Genomic DNA, 16,289 nt, shown 5'->3' with positions numbered 1-16,289 from the left:
CGGATGGATGGATGGATAGAGAGTTTGATGATGATAGATGAATGGAGAGTTGGGTGGATGGATGGATGGACGGACGGACAGACAGTCGGATGGATAGAGAGTCTGATGATAGATGAATGGAGAGTCGGATGGATGAAGAGTCAGATGGACGGATGGATGGAGAGTCGGATGGACATAGATAAAGAGTTAGATGGACGGAGAGTCGTATAGACGGATGGACGGACAGTCAGATGGATGGACAGATGGATAAAGAGTTGGATGGACGGAGAGTCGTATAAACGGATGGATAAAAAGTTGGATGGACAGAGAGTCGTATAAACGAATGGATGGACAGTCAGATGGATGGACAGATGGATAAAGAGTTGGATGTCTAAAGAGTTGGATGGACGGAGAGTCGTATAGATGGATGGATGGATGGATGGACAGTCAGATGGATGGACAGATGGATAAAGAGTTGGATGGACGAAGAGTCGTATAGACCAGGGTTCCTCAAACTCGGTCCTGGAGGGCCACTGTCCTGCACAGTTTAGCTCCAACCCTGATCAAACACACTTAGCTGTGAGTTTCTAGTGATCCTGAAGACATTGATTAGCTTGCTCAGGTGTGTTTGATCAGTGTTGGAGCTAAACTCTGCAGGACAGCAGCCCTCCAGGACCGAGTCTGAGGAACCCTGGTATAGACGGATGGATGGACAGTCAGATGGATGGACAGATGGATAAAGAGTTGGATGGATGGAGAGTCATATAGACGGATGGACAGATAGATGGATGGACGGATGGATGGACAGTCAGATGGATGGATGGATGGATAGATGGAGATTTCGATGATGAATTATAAATAAATGTTAAAAAAATATTAAATAATTAAAAAATAAAAACAATTCAAAAATAAATTTACGAAAAAGATTTAACACTTAAATTTTTTATTTCTTTTTATGAATTTTCATTTATATCATGTGACCATAAGCCAATACAAGAAAACCGTGAACATGCAAATGTGTTATTAAATTATTGAAATACTGACTTATCATTTCAGGGAGACTGAGGTTTGGCTGACCAAAAAGTTTGAGAATCAGTCAAAAAAAAAAAAAAAAAAAAAAAACAGTAGAAAAACAGAAAAGGTACCTTAATTTTCTAGCAGGACATCGTCCATTTCCTTTTTTAACTCAACAAAACAATTATTCAAAATAGGGTTAAAACGCCTGTGAAAAATCAATATGTAAACTTCCTTCATATTATTAACATAGTACATTGGACTCTATTCTGACAGACTTTGCTGTTGTACGTAATGCAGACTTGTCAGAAATCTTACTAACACAGTTATACAATTCCATGTAACATTGAGGTTAAGAAAATATTGGTAAATTACGGTTTGAAAAAGAAGTGTAACCTTTGGATACATTCCTCTGAAAGGTGAATTTAACCTTAGCCCTCATGCATGGTTTGGTCAAAAACGCTTCTCAAAAGTGGGTTATCTTACCGTTTCTCTTTGTAGAAATGTTTTTCACCTCATCATTAATAAAGTGCTTATAGAAAAAAACATATATGAGGTTTCTCTACCAATCTGAACGTTGTCTCCTAGACAGCAATGAGATTAAACAGAGAGCAAATGAAGATCTTTGCTCCTTGATGATCCTCCTGAGAATATCTCCTCCAGAGTTTCAGAAGAACTCACACTAAGCTCAGAATCAAAAGTCAGAGATCTTAAACATTTCTGAGCTATATGTTACCCACATTTATTTCAATGCTCTGCACTCTTAATGTATGTCTAGTCTTATTTTTCCAAAGGAGCTTTATGAGAAACATCTATAATACAAAGTTGATAACTACTTAAAATATGTCTGAAAACGCCATTAAATCTCAATAAATGATAATAAATGTTCCTCTGGATGGCATCGTAAAAATAACAACAATGAACAGCATCATTAATGCATCCCGGTGCTCTTAATTCTCATCCGTTAGTTAATAATCCTACGACAAGCCTCGGCAGATTCAGAGAATTAAGTGGCAGGGATTTTTCAAATTTCTTGTTTTAATGAAACGGCTCTTCTCGAATAAGTCTGGCACTCTCTTGACGGCAGCCAAAAGCCTGCATTTGTATTCCCGCACACAGTTCGGGTCCTCTCATGAATCAATTTCAAACAGAGAATACGCTGTGAAATTAAATAGCCTTTAGCGAGATGCTACACCCCTGAAATTATTCAAACAGACAGTTGAGAATTGTTATGGTTATGGAAAAGTGGGGGTGGCACTATTAGATATCCAATCTTATAACCAACTGTGCGGAAAGCTGGAAACACTCTTCATTAAAAGACTATTGTGGGAAGATTGTTTGCAATGCACTGACCTCTGCGACTCGAGGAATCAAAGGACTTTTGTCCGATTTCAAACCGCAATTTCCTGCAAGCGCCCTCAAAAAGCGCAGGGTGATCAAATGCGCATTGTCGATTTTCATTGAGTTTTGATTTACAATGTCTGCTGTATCTTATTTCAGTTCTTGTTCTTGCTTTAGACACATAAAAGAGTCTCTTCAAACCTTTTATACATCTCCTCGATGCTCAAGATATGTCTGCTGGCTACACATTCTGCTTTACCACGGTTTCATGAGAAAGATGGTCTATTATATTCAGTATCATCAGAAAGGCACCACAGCATCTTTTTACAAAAAAATAAAAAAATTCCAATATCTCTGTATGCTGTAATACAGGCAATATGACTGGCTTTTATAGGAGTGTGATTGTATGGCCTTTTTCAGCAGATGATATTTGAATTGCTCCATAAGGACAGGCTCATGACACTGGTCTGCCATCTAGTGGAGGAGTCTGACATCAGCTCACACTGAGCTCAACATCACATCTCTGCCACTTCACCTTCTGTCAAGAGACTATATTTACATACCAGTGTTCCTCAAATCCAGCTCTGGAGACTGCCCTGTAGAGTTGAGCTCCGACCCTAATCAAAGACCCCTGAACAAGCTAGTCAAGGTCTTCAGAGCTACAGGTGAGTTTGATCAGGGTTTGAGCGGAGCGGCTCCAGGGCCAGATTTAAGGAACCCTGTTTTATACTAGAGAAGTGCACGCCTGAGATCTCAATGGTCCCTCAAAAGTATTTCTGTAGTTTTTAAGAAATAATTGTAAGAAATTTCTATAGCACTGCTGCTTGAGAAAAAAAAAAATCCATCCACCCATCCATCTTAACATATCTGATTGTCTGTCTGTCTATAACATCGATTTATCCGATTGTCAGTGTATCTCTATCCATCCGACTATTTATCTATCAGCCTTTCATCTAAATATTTTTCTATCCATCCATCTCACTATCTATCCATCCGTCCATCTGGCTATCTTTTTATCTATCCAACCTATCAATTTATCTTTCCTTCCACCCAACTATCCATTTATCCATCCATCCACCCACTCGACTACCCATTTATCTATTCATCCTTCCACTCGACTATCTATGCATCTCACTATCTCTCTATCCACCCATCAACCCAACTATCTCTAAATAGAGATAGACATAGTATATATCTATTCTATCCACCCACCCACCCATCTGACTAACTATCTATCATCCATCCTTCCACCCACCCGACTATCCCTTTATCCATGGATGAATAAAGAAAAAAATGGATGGATGGATGTTAGTGTAGACTAGAGGAGATGTATCTCTATAGAGATAGGGGTTGATGGGTGGATAGAGAGAAGATAGTGAGATGGATGGATAGTCGAGTGGAAGGATGAATAGATAGTCAAGTGGGTGGATGGATGGATAAAGCGATAGATAAAGCCCCAGATGTATCATCATCCATCCATCTCACTATCTATCTATCATCCATTCACCCGACTATCCATTTATCTATCCATCCATTCATCTCACTCTATCTGTCCATCCATCCTTCCATCTGACTATCCACTTATCCATTCATCCATCCCACTATCCATCTATCATCCATCCTTCCACCCGACTATCCATCCATACATTTATCCATCCATCCATCTCACTCTATCTATCCATCCATCCGACTATCCATCCATCCATCTGACTATCTATCCATCGATATGTTTACCAATCCATCCATCCATCAATCCATCCACCCACCATTCACAACACTGTAAAGTTTAAAATGATAATTGATGATACATCCTGTACCTCTATGGCCTCTTCATAAATTATAATTAGCTGATTTTGATAATTAAACAGGATTCATTTAAATCACTAGAGTACGTGTTAGTCTAGACTAGAGGACATTTTACCTGCTCTCTGTCTTTGAAAACGTTGAAGGTCTTTTGTAAGTCGTCTTTTGTTTGTTCCAGTCTAACAGCTTGTTTTTTCTCTTTTACCCTTTCCCTCTCTCTCTCTTCTGATATCCATCTACCACTCTCAACCTCTGCCTCATTTCTATCATTTGTTCATCGGTCCTCTCTTTTTCGCTCTCTGAGGTCAGACATCTTGCTCGCAGGCTGGAAGCGAGAGCTGTTGATTGGGTTTAAGATGTGGAGCAGAGAGGGTTCAGGAGAGAGATGAGACACAGAGAGAAAGCCAGAGAACTCAAAGCCTGCCGATGCATGAAGGGGGTAGAGACATGTCTTTAGAGGACAGATGAAGAGAAATAAAGCAACACTCCCCGAGGAACATGTTATTGCTCAGTTATTTCACAGCACAGGAGACCTCAAGGCTTTTATGCTAAAATAGCAGAGCAGAAATGACACTTAACATTTAAGTCTCAACTTTGCCTCAGATTTTTCTCTTAAACTTAAAAAGAAATAAAATGATACAATATTCGTCATACAATAGAAAAAAACATTATGTACATAGCAGATATTTTTTGCTCTTGAGAGTATCTGATGAAAAATCTTTGAGTTTACATTGAGAAATTTGATTCTAGGCAACTCACTGTTGAGAAACGCTAGAAGAAAAACTAGAGAAGGGACTTCTTTCTCTGAAGCAGGAGAAACATCTCCATTAACTCTCCATTTAATCTCATTGCTAGGAGAAACACTTTAAAAAAAGAATAAAACATTGAAAATATGCATTTCCGAAAAAATTCCAGCAGAAAAAAAAAAAGAGACACAGAAAACAAGGCTTGAGGAAACGAGACGTGATCTAGGACATTAAACGTCTTTGCAGAGGAACCGCTCGCATTGGAAGCTTTAAAGAGACGCATGCATAAAACATCACAAATTTATTGCACAAGTGCTTTTAGTGCTCCAAGGCATTAAAGAACACATGTATTACAACGGGAGGTGTAAATACGTTACATGAAACGAGAAGAAAGCGTAAAGTGACAGGCGAAATGATGGAATGGGAGGATGAAGACAAACTAGCTGTAATGCAGTTTATTCCCAGTGAGCAATATCTACTCAGAGTTGTTTTTAGTTGGGCGTACATCATTCACTCAGCGTAACCCCACAGTCTTATGCAACAGATTCGATTTTAGGTTGTTAACGGAGCACCGTCGGCCCTCCCCGCTCCGCATCTGTCCTGTTCTGATGAGAATCAGAACGCAAGCCGGAAAAAACTTTCTACAGAAGGAAATAAACGTCTCGGCATCTCCCGAGGCCCTTGCTTCGTTTTCCCACAGATAAAAGCGGGGAGGAAAAAACTGCAAACAAATGTTCCACTGAAAACAGCCATAATTATCTCGGTGTAAAGGCAATTCGCACACTGTTGGGGAGGTGTCTACGTGGACTATTTTGAGCTTCTATCAGCTTAATGAGAGGACTCCTGCCAACACAGACAAACTAATGCTAAACACACAGAATCTAAACCCTAAAGATAACTCTGCCAAGGACATGCGTGTTAAAAATAAGTGTCAGGTGAGCACAAATTGCAAAACAGCGATATACAAAAATATGTCACTTTTGCAGGTTACCATATGTGCATGCTAGTTATGTATTGCCATTTATGTGAAATATGTCACCCAACAGTGGAGAGACACCAAATTTAAAAGTTTACAAAATAGGTTTGCTTTGGACACTGTAGACTCAAATTAGAGTAAACTGAATTATTTAGATTGACGTAAATAAAATTAAGACCATGCACTGCAAAAAAAAAAAAAAAAAATGCTATTCTTTACAACGGTTCATGTCTTATTTTCCAGGCAGGCTAAAATATAAAAAAAAATCTTAAAGGGATAGTTCATCCAAAAATTCGTTCATCTTCGGAACACAAATGAAGATCTTTTGAATGACATCTGAGTGCTCTCTGTCCCTCCATTGACAGCTACGCAACTACCACTTTCTTTGACGTTTCAAAAAGTTCATAAAGAGATCGTAAAACAAATCCATATAAATTGAGCAGTTCAGTCCAAAATTTTCTGAAGAGTCGAGAAGGCCAGAGTTAGTAATTGGCAGTTCCAAACGGATTGGCTGGCATTACATATCTTCCAGGAGTCGGAAGTCCGGGATGCACTCGTCCATCTGGAAAGTCGTGTTTACAAGGTAATGGATTTATAACAACCACTTATTAAGAGAAAGGACTGGATTAGCCTACGTTTTCCAAGTTAGTGGCAGCAAATTTTATATATATATATATATATATATATACACATGTACACACACATACATATTCATATATACACACACACATACATATACATATATACATACACATACACATACACATACACATACACATACACATACACATACACATACATACACATACACACACACACACACACACACACATTTGTTTGATCTCTTTAAATGTCAATCAGATTGTCACTTCATGTCTAAGTGGGTGGTTCAGAAGAAGCTCTAAAATGGATCAGATTTTCATCTGATATAGTAAGTGTGGTGGCGTGAGACTGACTTATTTCATCTCCCACAACCTCGCTTTCAAAGTCATCCAATTAAATGCAGTGTCTAAGTTCTGACTAAAGTCTTGCTTGTTTAATCTTATGACATATGAATCAGAGCTATTAGAAATGTTAGTTTACAGCTAATGTTGTTGGCTGCTACTCCTCATACGTTTGACATATGAGAAAAGGCAAATATGGATGAAATCCTTGGCAGAGACCTGCAAAATACTGTGCCAGTTTTTATTGTCTCAAGACGAGCCTCTTCTTTGAATGAAGATAGTCGTCTTCACAGGGACGCCTTTGCGTTTCATCTCTTTTGTTCTTTGACTTAAAAAAAAATAAAAAATCAATTTGAAGTGTGGAACTTGCATAATTCAAAGGCCAGCTAATGCTTTTGTTGAGAGAGGCTAGTGCCTTTCATCCCTCAGCGTCTCAGAGCTGCCGTTGTGAAACCTGGAGCCGGCGCTGCTGAGCCGCAACCACACAGCACACACTGAGCTGAGAGAGAGTTCTGCTCTCACTTGTGCAGTAAGACAGATGAGAGACGCGCTTTTGGGAGAAGAAAGCAAGTGAAAGCGAGAAGTGGAGCCTTTCATATACTGTATAACATATTTTTAAACTGATTTGTTTACAAAGCTGGAATTAAGGGTACGCTAAGAAATAATACTGGAATAAATTATAAAAAATGCTGAAAATAACCAAAGATTTGACTGATTATAGTAGCTTATATTGTTTACACCCTAACAACAACTTACAAAACCACAGTATAAAAAAAATGCAGTTTTTCTATTATAATTTTTTAAAAAATGTATTAAGTCAAGCACAAGCTTTTTACTTGATTATTCATTTAAATGAATACTTAAATTACATATAAAATGTAATTAAATTATATGAATGAATAATTGTTTAAAAATGTGACTGCAGATGCAATGGTTTAATAACTTATACAACTTGTGCATAGAGTTCATGCGACCTCTCATGTGATGCTACGAGTAGTTTCAGGCAAGACTTTGCCCTATAGAAAATATGAAGTGAAGCACAAAAACAATGAACTATTTAAAACTATGTATATATTTACATACATTCTCTCTCTTTGTCCTTAGGCCCATAATCGTTAAGTGAAATCAGAATTCCTTCATGCCTCCTGAAAGTCATGGGGATATTTATTCAAAGGCCAGATTTGTTCTTTTTTCCTCCTCCAAGAAAAAAGGGTGACCAATCTTAAAGGGATAGTTCACCCAAAAATGAAAATTCTGTAATTATTTACTCACCCTCATGTCATTCCAAACCCATAAGACTTTCAATCATCTTCGTAACACAAATGAAGATATTTAATGAAATCTGAGAGCTTTCTGTCTCTCCATTGACAGCTACGCAACTCCCACTTTGACGCTTCAAAAAGTTCATAAAGGGATTGTAAAACTAATACACATGAATTGAGCAGTTTAGTCCAAATTTTCTAAATGAACAGATTGAATTTAGGCTTTTATTCACATAAAAACATTCATCAACTCACACATCAGTTGTGGTAAACGGAAACTCAAGCATGTTAGCTTGACATGCAAGAACCAATGAGGTTCATTCTCGTGTTACGCATAGGGTGACAAGACGTCCCGTTTTCCCAGGGACAGTCCAGTATTTCAGCTCTATTTTTAGTGTCCCGACTTCAAAAATCCCATATTGTCCCATATTTCTTCTTTCCTAAATTGTATTTGCTAGTGATCATAAAAGCGAGTAGTAGTCTTCTGTCACGCGAGAATAGCCCAATCACAGGTAGTAAATCTGTCATAGTAAATTTTGGAGAACAAAATTACCATCCGATCACAATTCGTTATCTACTAACTTGTAGTTAGTGAAGGCGGGATATTAGAGACAGCGGGAGGGACATCAGATGCGAAGACGTCAAAGAAACGTGTGTACATTTAACGAGGATATTCAAAAAGAGTACAGTATTATTATGCACAGTACAGAAAGTTGTGAAAAAATAACTCAATGTTGAATCACGCTGAATAACACACACACCGGAAGAGCTCTCTCAGACAGCGCGCAATCCGAATTCAGGTCTCTTTGAATGGTCGAATACAGACACAGTTGTCAAAATGCCCATCATGTAAAGCATCTCACATAAATACAGTCGGTGAAAACCTGATCTGTGTCAGTATATTAGATCCAAGCATTCGGTCTTAAAGTGACAGAAGCCTAAAATACTGTAAACAAACCTACTGGTTTGTTCTCGCACGTCAAGCAGATTCGGTTGAGCTTCGGTTTATCTTCGCTGATCAATATTTAAATGTGACTAAATAAAATCTGTTCATCATATAAAGTGATCGAGTCTCTTCAGAAAATTTTGACTAAACCGCTCAATTCATATGGATTAGATTTCTTTTACGAACTCTTCAAAGTGGTAGTTGCGTAGCTGTCAATGGAGGATTTAATTAAAAAGATCTTCATTTGTGTTCTGAAGATGAACAAAAGTCTTACGGGTTTGGAACGACATGAGGGTGAGTAATTAATAACAGAATTTATTTGTGTGAACTATCCCTTTAAGTGTATTTCTAGAACGTTGAGATCACCAGTCGCACTTACTGTGAAATCTCTTTTGTTCCGCTCTGCGACAATATATCATCTTCACACAGTGTAACAGAACGATGACATCACGGTCTGATAATGGAGCCTTTATTGCCACCAAGGTCATCAGAAAACCTGACTGAACGCAGTGTGCATGTGGCCCGCCGACCAAGAGCATCACGAATCAGAATTAACCCTCACTGAGATCTCCAATGAGATGAATTGAGAGGAATCTCAAGATCACAGTTTGTTCCTTTGTCTTCGGCTCACCTCACGGTTGGGTTCAGATGGAATCTCCACCAGGAGAATAATCACTCTTATTTTCTGACCTTATGGGGTGATCATATTTCTTGTACCACAGAGAGCTCAGACAATTCACCCATTCCCTCTAATCAACGAATAAATGACCTAGATTATTGTTTTTAGTGGATGTTTACAGCTATCTTCAGCCCTTCTCTGATACAGTAAATGACAGCAGTATTATTAAAGTCAGTTAAAGGAATAGTTATTTTAAACAAAGTCAACAAGACATTTGTGGCCCATTTCTGAGTGAAAGTCTAAATTGCTATTTGGGTGAGCAAGTTATTACATTTTTTGATTGTGAAGAAAATGTTTTTCTTTAGAATAGAGTGAAGTGATGAATCACGCACAATAACATGTTTTAAGACAAGTAAAATAGGGTCAATTTGTATGTCAGTTTTCATGTTGGCTTTAAACGAAACTGAAAATCTTGACTTGCTCAAACTCATAATCAAGTTGCTTCAGGCCAGTTAATGTTGAAATATAAAAGTTATTACTTTATAAAAAACATTAAAGATTTCACATCAAAAAGACACATGAACCACGACCTGAAGGGGGACGTTTTTGCTATTATATTAAAATGCCTTTTACTTAGGCTGCTGAAAAGTATGAAATATCAATCAGAGGACAGATGGCATATTGTGCACAACAGGTTTAGAGGCTTAAGACATGTACGTACCAAATATGATACAGTAGGCTTTATAGGGTTAAACAATCTTTAACACAAAGCCAAAACCTCTTAGGCTACATTCACACTGCGAGCCTTGGAGCTCAATCCGATTTATTGCTCAGATTCGATTTTTTTGTATAGCTGTTCACATTGTTTTAAATGAGGCCGATATCAGAATCCAGTGCGAACAGATCAAAAGGTCGATAAAAAGAAGTCACGTACTGTAGCACGCTGTCATACCGAAGTAAAGACAGAGGACATTAAAGTAGCCGTGTTTCCATTACCCTTCAAACTGCGCAAATTGAAATTGCGAATTGAAAATACGCCCAATGGAAACACGTCAGTTTCGCAAAAACTCCCATTTATCGCAAAAAAGTTTTTACGCTCGCATGAGGCGGTTTTTCAGGCAATTCGAAAAAGAAATATTTAGCAAAACTGCAATGGAAACAGTTTTTTGCGCATTTCCAGGTCACCTGACGTAGATGACGCGGTATGTTTGGACAGAATACGAGACAGAGTTCTTTATTAAATTCATAAAAGACAGAAGAATTACAGGAATACTGGAGTCTAAACCTCAAAGAAATGCCACAATCAAGACCTCGAAGCAGAATAGTGAGAAACACCCAGAAACACCTCATATGTGCCGCTCTCAAGTATAAGGGTCTTTCCTTGCCATTAATGATTGGATAACACACGTCTCCTTGAATTAATAATAATGGCCAGTGCGATGGCTGAGATATACATAAAAGTTTTAGTCGCATAACATTGGTTAATGGAAAAGCAGTCATTTCGCAATAGTTTTTTTGTCGACATTTAGAAGAAAATAATCGCTAGAGTTTTGCGCAAATCTGTAATGGAAACACGCCTAGTAACCGATTATGCGTTTATTTATAGTGTGATCTGCCGCCAAAGCCAGAAAATATATGCGCAGGCAATTTAAAAAAACAAAGACAAGCATATGAAAAAAGAGAGCAGAGTTTTTAAACATTTATGATACGAGCCCTCGTGATTTGCTTGTATATAGAGCTGTCACTGTAATACTTATAAGTTCTGACACAGTCCTTCACCGACTTTACCTTTCACAACTGTCTTAGCTTTGGGTATGTAAAATATTTGAAGTGACTCCCATGAGCGCAGAATTGTGACGAATGTTGATCTAGAGTGACGTAAAAGTCATGAATTCTGATATTACTGCGGCGAATTGCAAAACATCTGACCAGGATCTGATTTAGTTCCACATATGGAAGTGGCCCAAATCAAAATTGAAAAGGTCATGAGAAAAACAGATCACATGTGAGCAAAAAAATCTTGGGCCACATTTACCTGCAGTCTGAACATAGCCTTTAGTGTGCACAAACCTAGGTCTTTAACACAAGCATAATGAGCACTAAAATTCTGAAAAGAGCAGCAGGCGTCCCATCAGGCACTTCTACACAATACACACACCATCACAAAGAAGAAACACTCCCCAACAAGAATACAGCTAAATCGATCGAAAGCCACTGAAACAAGTTCTCTCACAGGAGAAAAGCTTGATGAAGAGTCTTGTTATCCAGTCAATGTGCTGACTCCATGCTTTCCCAGCACAGAACTCCATCAGACGTGTCCTCTCTCCCAGGGCGTCTCTTCTCACAGCATAAATCAAAGCAGCTCTTTAAAAAAAAAGCTGCAGATTGTTCTTGTGCAAACACGGCGGGTCCTGCAGCTTTGCCACCGCATCACGCTCCTGTTTGTTCATTAAATATTAACCCCGGCCGTTTGGTCCCCGTTCCTCCCTGAAATAGATTTTCATTTTCCGGAGCGTTCGTTTTGTCCCAGCTCGGATCTGAGTCCACTGTGAAGGGCATCGCTGATCTAATCAGATCTCAGCATGTTGCCTGTGGGGAGAAAACTCTGTCCCTCTGCTGTTCAATCTCTTTCTCTTTCCTTCCCGACAAGGTCACTCAGCCGATTCGGTCTCTTTGGCCGCATTTACACTGCAGGTCTTGCGATGAGTTGACTATATCTGATTTTGTTTGATGACCAGCTTACATCATCTTTTAAAAGTGACCCATATCCGATATCTGCATTTACACTATACGCTTGGCAGAACAACCTTAGGTAGACTCTGTAAAAGCTATGGTACTGACCCAGAAAAGCGTAGGCCAAACTGTGCGATCTGAAATGACAATACAAGCTTTTGCTTTCCGCACCATCTTTAAAGGTCAGAAAAACATTGATCTCTTAAGGCGGAGAAAAAAAGAAAAGAAAAGGAGAGCCTTTGTTGCAGCCTGGGCATTGAAAAGAGTCATGTGATCGCGGTCGGTGTCCACCTGAGGCTACGTCTACATGAATCCGGATAAATTTGAAAACACTCTCCGTCCACACTAGCGCTTTCAGGAGTTTTCCAAACAGGAGGTTTCAGTGTAGATAAGAAACTTTTGGAAAACGCTAAATTCACCTTACTGGGCATGCGTAAACCGTCACAAAAGCGCACTGAGATGATACAGACAGAAAAATAAATAAGTTATTGCGCAATTCTTCTGACAGGATCATTTTATTTAGCAAAATATCTCAGCATTCACTGATGCGTCAAGTCGCACTCAGTCACCATATGTTTGGTCTAGGCGCAACTGCTCTCATGTTTTGCCGCAGGACAGCAAATGCGAGTACATTTTATAATAATCTTAGGGCCCGTCCACACGGAGACGCGTTTCGCTGTATACGTATACATTTTTTATCGTATTGGCGTTTCGTCCACACGGATCCGGCGTTTTCGGAGACTGAAACCGCAGTGGATAAATCTGAAAACGCCGCCCTTGCGTTTTCGTGTGTACGGCCAATCCGTACATTTTGTGAAACGATGATGTCATCACACCAAGTGTCAACTAGTCAGACACCGTTAAGTCACAGCAACTACATTTATGGTTTTTCATATTGTTCAACAAAGTTCTTGATTAAAAAAGAAAAAAGAAAAGAAAAAAAGAAGCTACTGCCTAATATTATTGTTGTATACAGCCATAGTATACAGCGCGCAAGGTTTATGCGCATGCTTTAAGTCTTCTTCTCTGTTTTTAGTGTATGCCTGTGGCAGAATTACAGCGCCACACACTGGTTTGGCATGTATACTACATCGTTTTGAGTCGGTTTCAGTGGTTTCGTGTGTACGCAGATATTTCTTGAGACGACGCCTTGTTTACGGAATTTTTTTTTGAACGGGGAAAAAAAATATCGGATAGGGAAAGCTCTGGCTTCGTGTGGATGTGGCCTTATAATCTTAGCAGGACTGTGTGCAAAGTAACATTTTAGCAACTGTGTGAAAGTGAATAGCACATAACAGGCACAATACTGTCTGTAATACCATTATAACATGAATATCTATTGGTATAATATGCGTCACATGACTAAACTTACGGCGTTTTCAAATTTATCCACTTTGGAGATTTTGTCTCAGTGTGGACGGGAGGCCAAAACGGAGAGAAAAAGATGTGTTTTCAAACGAAAACGTATTAGTGTGGACAAGGCCTGAGTTGACGTCTTTCACAGCCGTCGCTTTTTCAATGATGTACGACTCTTTTAACCCTTAAATGCATGAATGTTCCGCCAATCATTATTACACATTCGGGTCTTCAGCGACCCGATCTATATCTAACACGTATGGCTCTCTAACTGCAAGCCCTCTTGATATTTTAACGACAATCGCAAAAGAATAAAAATAAAGCATATTTTGTTACCTTGGAAATTTGAAGGGTACAATTTTAGCAGATGCTTTTTACCATCATAACTGTCATCGTCAGAGCTCATTTCCCCAGTACAGTCAGCATCTGGCTCATATTTTCATATTTGCGATCTTAAACATATTCTTATTTTAACGTCTTGAAAATAAATATTTTGATTCACTGACAGTTTCTTCATTGATCAAAAACATTGATTTCTTAAGGCGGAGAAAAAAAGATGAGAGTCCTTGTTGAAGCTTTGGCATCGAAAAACGTCACTGTCCACCTTCGCTTTTTCAATGCGACTCGCATTGACGGGAATTTCCGATCTGTCCGCTTACAAGGCAGACGCAAATGCACATATCCGATTCATATCAGATTTTTCTTTCATATGGAATGAGGCCTGAATCTGATCTGAGAATCGGAATCCACGTGCTTTTGCCTGCTTACATGTTTGTGGGTCATATCCGATCTGTGCCACATGGGAGGTAAAAGAAAATCGGAATTGGGTCACTTGAACCACGTAATGTAAATGCGGCCTTTGTCAGCAGAGTTTTCTAGGTTGATCGGCTGTGTGACTCAGGACATTATAACACACCTCAAAATAATCATGTCAGATTTAATGTTTAGCATAAATGATCTAGAGCTGCAAAGTAGATGTACATATAGTTACATACAGTATCAGCTCAGTTTAAAAAACTAAAAAATGATCCTGTCACTGATTGCAGATAAATTGCATATTCTCAAAGATATCATCTTTAAAATCAATATTTTGATTCGCTGACAGCTTCTTCACCAGATCCACCATCAGGTGACAGTGACACTAATATTTAATTGCATACAGTCAATAGCAGAATAAATGCAGTATAAATAGCTAATCCACTGGAAGTTTTGCTCATGATATTTGTATATTCTTTTGTTTTATGCCTACAATAATTGTGACTTTTTACATACTATAACACACTATTACATACCTCGGGTCGCAACTGACCCTTTACACTTTTTACAAAAAATGTATTAGAAAACATTATCTTATACCAGTTTTCTTGTAATATTGTTTTTAATGAAAAGATTGAGGAATACTAATGTCTGACTTTAAAAAATGAATGAGAGGGAGGGTAGTAAATGACGTTCCGGGTCGCTACAGACCCAAGGTATGCGTTTAAGACTTAAATTGTAATAATATTGCACAATATTATTGTTTTTACTGTATTTTTGATCAAATAAATGCATCCTTGGATGAGACTTCTTTCAAAAAATTTTTTTTTTAAATCTTAATTACAAACTTTTGATCAGTAGTGTAAACAAAGATCGAAATGATGATATACTGAAATAATGATAATTTCAATAATTAAAAAAATAAAAAATAAATCCAGCACAGTTCATTTCAATATTAGCAAAAAAGTTTTACCAAAAGTTACTTGGTTAACAAGGAGTTAAAAATGTATTCCAGAAATGTACCTAAGAAAGAAAAAAAATACTGAAATGCAGAAATATTGCATTTAGCAAGTCTAGCAGTATGCCATTCTGATCAAGATCTTTTTAAGAAAATGGAAATGTATTCCCATAGTGTGTACATTCAGCAAAACTTATAATAAATGTAACAGATTCAATAAAACAAAGGGCAGATAAATTAGGTTGTCATGGTTTTAAATATGCTGTATCACACTATAATGCAGTTATGGTTTCTTCCTTTTTCCATCGTCAGCATCAGCTATGAAATCAAAGGACTGATTTATGTTGGTATTTCAGACCAATTCATCTAATAAGCATCATTAAAATCAGCTGAATACAACCGTCCACTTTTAATGTCAAAAGAGCCTTTCAGTTGTAAACTTTTACAGAAACAGCTCACCGTCAGGTCCTCACTGCTGCTTTTACAACCACAAACAAAGATCTTACATTTGAAATTAAGAAGACACTGAACTTCAGCATACAAAACTTATTCGTACCACTCACCGCAACAACAAAGTTATGAGGCATACACAAGCTTTGATCATGTTGTTTGATGTGTGTCGGGAGTTTCTATCACAGAGGAGCATGAGATACTATCATCCTCTCAGTCCTGACAGCACAGAGGCGTTTGACGGCTTCAACAGGGCCAGATATCATACGGCTTCACTAACTTCACCTTCCTCAAGCTATTATTGTCATCAAAGCTGATAAACGATCAGAGTTATGAAAGCTGTCAGTGTGTGTAAACAATCCCAGATTCAAATATCACATCATTCTCATCCATTCAAAATGATAAT

Source organism: Leuciscus leuciscus (assembly GCF_965113295.1).
Source record: "Leuciscus leuciscus genome assembly, chromosome: 23".
In the NCBI taxonomy this organism is placed as follows: domain Eukaryota; kingdom Metazoa; phylum Chordata; class Actinopteri; order Cypriniformes; family Leuciscidae; genus Leuciscus; species Leuciscus leuciscus.
Note: the sequence above shows the minus strand (reverse complement) of the source record.